Source organism: Saccostrea cucullata, unplaced genomic scaffold (genome assembly GCF_032062105.1).
Source record: "Saccostrea cucullata isolate Sc308-1 unplaced genomic scaffold, CSIRO_AGI_Scuc_v1 ctg391, whole genome shotgun sequence".
NCBI lineage: Eukaryota > Metazoa > Mollusca > Bivalvia > Ostreida > Ostreidae > Saccostrea > Saccostrea cuccullata.
The window spans coordinates 306,258-312,675 of NW_026938695.1; positions in this window are offsets into that span (position 1 = coordinate 306,258).

A 6,418-nucleotide genomic window follows, 5' to 3' on the forward strand; every position below is an offset into this window, starting at 1 on the left:
CTGCTCCTATGTTTTTGTTTTGTTGACTTTTGTCTTGAATACTGATCGTTATCTCAATGTGTTTCATCTTTATACATATTTTTAGGTAACCATCGTACGTAATATCATTTGTTCCAACCACGTTATCATGCGACTATTAAACAGACTTTTATATCTGTTATAAAAGAATGGCGCTCAATACAGCAATAAATGGAACACAAAAAAACACATTCAAAGAACAAAGAGAATGTTACAAAATTGAAAACAGAGCAAACAAGGAAAATACGGACATTCCAAAACGTCAGAGGTGGGATCAGATGCCATGGTGGAGTAAGCATCCCCTTCCAAGCTGTCGCACCCCGATGTGATACATTGCACTTGCTGACAAGGCCATTGTATCTACAATATAACTTGGAAAACGACGTTAAATCAGGCCGTTGATATCCTTGATTGATCTAATTTTATTTAAGTACATTGCGTCGTTTTAGAAATTGTCCATTAGTAGAGCAAGCTCGTGTATATCAAACCAGCTTGGTGACATACACCCCATATTGATAAGGGAAAATTGCTACAGACGTAAGGGAAGCTGGCGATTAAAAAAATAAAAGCCAGTACATTATCATCATGTGTTGTTTCTTTGTTTCTATGTCATCATCAAAGTATTTATCAAATAAAATATCAAAATATGCAACAGATTTGTCAGACTCTGTGGTATCTTTTATTTCAGGTTCACTTGGACATATATATGACTAAGTTTATACATTATATACATATGGAATGGAACTCATGTTTTTAAATTTTAGAAACAGTTTAAGAAACAGCTCAGTTTAATATGAATTTTCATTTTTTTTTCAAATTTATTACAAGTCGTCGATCATCTATCTAAATGTCGAGTTGAAGGCCAGAACAAATGTTTTCTTCTCTATTATAAATTCTAAAAAATATCTGCTTTATACAAATACTCAAAAGGTGTTAAAACGGGTTGGAATAGGTGTTTTCCGGTTTAATTTAAGAGCATATACCTGCATACATATGCTGCATATTGCAAACATTTCAAGATTTTGAAATAATACCAAGTTGAACGTGTTTACTAATGGACTTTTACGAGAAGCACTGACTTTTACAGTTGACTGTTTACTTGGACCTTTAAACCTCTGTCATCTACGGAGGTAAAGAATTGATAATGGATAAGAAAACCTATCTAGAGGTCATTGTAATGGTGTTAGGGGCACTTATATGTCAAGGCCTGGATTTGAGGGTAGGATGATTGTCGTTTTCTTCAAGGGCAACTTATCTGTGCTTTAAAATAGCCCGTTGTTTTCGTTGAATTAAAGGTTGAGCTAAATATTTATATCTTAAAAGAGCTTCCATACACTGTCCTAGTGTGAGAATAATTCGTCAACTGTAAAAGTCAGCGCTTCTCGTAAAAGTCCAATACCGAATAATTTATACAGCATAGAAAACAGATAAATCACTGGCTCTTTGACCTTAAATCTACAAAGTTCAAGTCTTATAGAAATTTGCAATTGACCGGTGAATCTACAAAGAAAAATGGCTTCTTCAGATGATATCGGTGATTAAAATGGCGGCTCGCGAGTCCGTGCTGGCTGTAATTTAGATACACTATATAATCTAGCAAAGACATCTATTCAGTCACATTCAATAAACGTCAGTAGTAAGGCACTTGAGCAGTTCACAATTTTTATCTGTTTCTAATCTACGTTTTCATTATTGTTCATGTGATAAGACTGATTGACATGCTCTTGTCATACGCTGTCAACACTTTTAAAAAGGGAAGTCATCTTTTGAAAAGAAAATTTTCATACTAAGAAAACAGAGGGAAAATTGGAAAAGATCCTAATATTACATGTTAGTTGATTTACCATGCAGGAGCCACATATCAAATACCTCATAGATCGAGATGTGTTCAAAAATGCCTGCCAGGTCTTTAATCATTTAGCTCATACTTTGATTATTAGAAATATAAAACAAATCAATAGATTAGCTGAAGAATGTGAAAATGTTATAGCATGCAATTCACTATAGATTAGCAATGTTAAATATCCATGAAATATCCTCTGCATCAAATGCATTGCAGCAAATATAATTCAAGGGAAAAGAAGAGACTTGAAGTTAACATGTCAATTAATATGGATACGTACATGTATTAAGGAAATTTTAGATATATGATAACAGTGAATAAATGAGCAGAAAACTTATTCAATGCATTACATGTACATAATTAATTAGAGGGTATGTCAAGCAATCGGTAACAAAGTTCATATTCAACACTAAGACAAAGCTTAAGGATAGAGAGAGAAAGAATATGTTATCTTTCATTCATGAAAATCACAGGGTTCATTCAATATTTTTCTACCATTTAAAGGAGGAAAAGATGAAAAATTGAAGTTCAATAGATCATGGGCACAGTACACTTGTAAAAGTGTCAGGTGTTCAACAGAATAATTGAATTATAATATAGTCTGCAAATAGACTGTTATCTCTTTGATTGCTGGTGAGTTCTTAATAAGGGAAGCCATCAACTGGTGTCAAAATTATATAACTACTATAAAGGCTGTGAAAGATAACGCCAGGTGAAGTAAAAAACACTTGACACTTTGGAAAAAATGGATTTAAGTGTCAAAGCTCGTATTAAGCGATTAAGAGGCAATTTAAAAACAATATATCTTACCGTCTACAATAAATAAGGTGAGAAAAGCATTAAACAGATTACACCATCAGTATGTACTGGTCGAAGTTAACAAAGCAGCAATCAATGTCTTTGCTTGTAAATCTCATTATTTTAAGTGTACGTATTTTGAAGACTGTAAGTTGTAATTATATTGAAATATATGGAGATAACGAACATTATTCAAGTCCAAAAGTCCATAAAACAATACAAAACAGGAGCAGAGCAAACATGGACCTCCGAAACATCAGAGGTTGGATCAGGTGCCATGGAGAAGTGAGCATTTGCTGCCGACCGGTCATACCCGCCGTGTGCTCCTTGACATTATCCGGAAAATACGGAAATATTCGTCGTGAAACGTTCAATTCAATGTATAAACAATGGACCAACAATTAGTATGAGTATCACTTATACTCATAGTTTCACATTATTTTAGGGTTGAGAAATTTTGAACTGTGATTTTAGAGCACAGTATACAAGTCAGAAATCTGGGCAATTTTCATAATTTTCGGCCATGGTAAAATTATTTCACATATCATGTTACCCTGCGTTTCTTTTCCCTTTCAGTATATTACAAAGCTGATCATTCCAAAAAAGGAATCCCTCATTTCAGTGTAAAGTTTTATCTGCAATACACTTTTTGTATTTACACATTGTGTGATAGACAAAGCACATCAAAGCGAAATATATTAAATTTTCTTGTATCAAAAACAATAATTTATCCTAGTATGCTCATAAATCCTAATTTTTCTCGTCAAACTATGTTTTTTACTCTTCAGATCACTATACATATCTGTATACAGGTTCCAAAAAAGCCCTGTTCACCACATGCAAAACAAATTGTCATCGACATAAAAAAAAATGAACTGGTATTTATCACTCACTTCATGCCCAATAGCAAGCATTCAGTCGGAATGAAGCGTTAGATGGGCCAATAGATTGCCATGATTAATATAGACCCGCTGTAGAACACTTCCACTGATATATACATGGCTTTTCCTGTAATTAAAGGCATAATCAGGTATAAGATACAAATACCCTCTCTTCTGATAACCACGTAATGATCCCTAGTCCTTAGGCTGTGTATCTTTATACTACAGAGGAGAATTAATTTGCATTTGGTCATGATATGGTTGTCTGGGATGTGACTGATACTTTAGCGGATTTCAAAGATTGAGGAAATGCTAACTTGTTCATAAAGAATGTCTTTCCCAGCAGGCACGCAACGTTGTTTCAACGTTGAAAGGTGGTGGAATATAAGTTGCAACGTTGACCCACTATATTTCAACGCTGTTTCTATGCTGCAGTTTCATCGTTGAATCCTCAACTTTTTTCAACGTTGAAACAACGTTGAATATGCAACATATTTTCAACCTTGAATGTTTATCAATATTCCAACGTTGAAAAAACGTTTACGCTGCAATATATTTTCAACGTTGAATATTCGTTAATATTTCAACGTCGAAAAAACGTTGGATATTCAAAATATTTTCAACGTAGAGTATTTTCTGCTATTTTAGAGTTGAAACAATGTTTAAGGCCATTTTCTTTAATTTATGACATCCATTCTATTTATATGAATTTCTAAAAAAATTACATCTGAAAGTCTTAAGAATATAGTGCAAAGTTTATATAAAGAAAAGGAAAATTTCCAACACTTTTCTACAAAATATTCAATGGTGAATGAAAATATTATTGATGTTTTATAACATGGCCATTCAGTCAACTGAATGATCGCTGAAAGGTCCAGAAAGGTTCCTGAACGGAACAAGCTATGCTTCTCCGTCACTTCTCAGTACACAGTCTCCTTACAGTAAGCTGTCAGGTACCTATAAGTAGAGGTTAAGTCAATTTTCAGTTAACCGTCAGTTACCTATCAGTAGACGTTCAGTCTCCTTACAGTTGGCTTTCAGTTACCTGTGTAGACGTTCAATCAATTTTCTATTAACTATTAGTTACCTATCAGCAGATAATCAGTCACTTTTCTATTTAAACTATTAGTTACGTATCAGTGGACGTTCAGTCACTTTTCTATAAACTGTCTGATACTTATCAGTAGAGGTTCAGTCACTTTTCTATTGACTCTAAGCCACCTTTCAGTAGTCACCTTTCAATCAGTGGAATGAATATCATCCTTTGTATGACAATATCCATAATTTGTATGACAAATGCTTTTTAATCTGTCAGTCTTAGATTACTTTCCTTAAAATCATATTATTATTAAAACTGCATCGAGGAAAATCTCAATCATAGCTTTAAAATTCGTTTTTATCTTTCAAGAAAATATTCAATTACAAAAACGTTTGTTTGTTATCATTCTTAGCTTTGTGTAAAGTATATTACGTACAATAATTTGCTGCATGTAGAAATCTATAAGAAACCAGAAAATAATTACTCTCTGATTAACAGCTATCCCCATGGGAATCTACTCCAGTTAAACGCTTGATGAAATGACAGTCGATGACCACCAAATAATGTCAATGGACTAGATGTTTATTGCTTGTAAAACAATTACGAAGCAGATGGATTTATTTGGTGGAACGTCCTATGCATATTTGCATATTAGTTGAATCGAGTGAAACATTAAGTGAAATCGCAATAATTTTGATATGACTGCATCTGGTTAAGGATTTGTACTCATGGGTTAACAGTTGTTGATGTTGTTTCTTTCTTATGACGATGAACTCTTGCACTATGCATCACAACAAAGACCAATTTTTTTCGCGTTTGCCTTGAAATTCCGTCCATGGCGTCATGATGTGCATATGGCAGTAATATACCGATGTCTTACCTCATTCATCTTACATTTCTTAGAATCCATATTTATCAATTTATCGGAATCAAAATAAATTCTGAAGGTATCAAATGGTGTGGAATATAAGCCTTAAACGTATTTTCCACTGAACGAACAAATTGAAAGTTGTTGAGTATTTGAAAAAAATGGCATAGTTGATAGTATTAAAAGAAACATAAAAATGAAAATACATAAATAGATTTTAAAAAATCCCCAAGATTTCTAAGTGCTGAACTAAGATACAAGAACATGATTTTGTCCTTCCCTGGAACGGGGGAAGAGGCTAAGGCACAAATTAACCTTTATTGTCACAAGAATCAACCAAAGGAACGTATTCGGAAACTTTCTAAATTCGTCGCTATTGTAGAGAAATTCAATCAGCCCTCTTTTCTAACGAATTTGGCGTGCGGGTCTATCATTTGAACAGCCAATTTAGAGGATTTACTGTGGGCTATAATAATAATTTAGGAGACTTTTTCTAAGAATTATCGGCCATGTTCACCATCCATTGTATAATTTCCCTGTTTTATCGTACGAAAATCATTCGTTATGTGTTACTTTTGGAATAAGCAATTCTGTGAAAAAAAAATAACTGTGCAATTCTTTTTTTCAGAGTTCTTTCTGCCAGGCATTTGTCAACCGGAATTTCCACATTAAATAGTTTAAGAAAAAATTAATAAAAAAATATTCTCTTTGAGCATTTTTATTTATGTTTTTAATCTTTTGTCTCTGTTGCTGCAACAATTTAATGTGATTGATATCTTGCTTCGCTGTATTATTCAAAATAGTGATATTAAATGTGAGGACAATCTCATAACTTGCAACATGTGTCTTGATTACATTTTGTATTAAGAATAAGTTGCTACTTATTATTCTTAAGATGTTAATACCAAGTAATTAACTTGTGTTCTATCAAATCAAATTATACATGTATCCAAATTATAAGTGTTCAACAT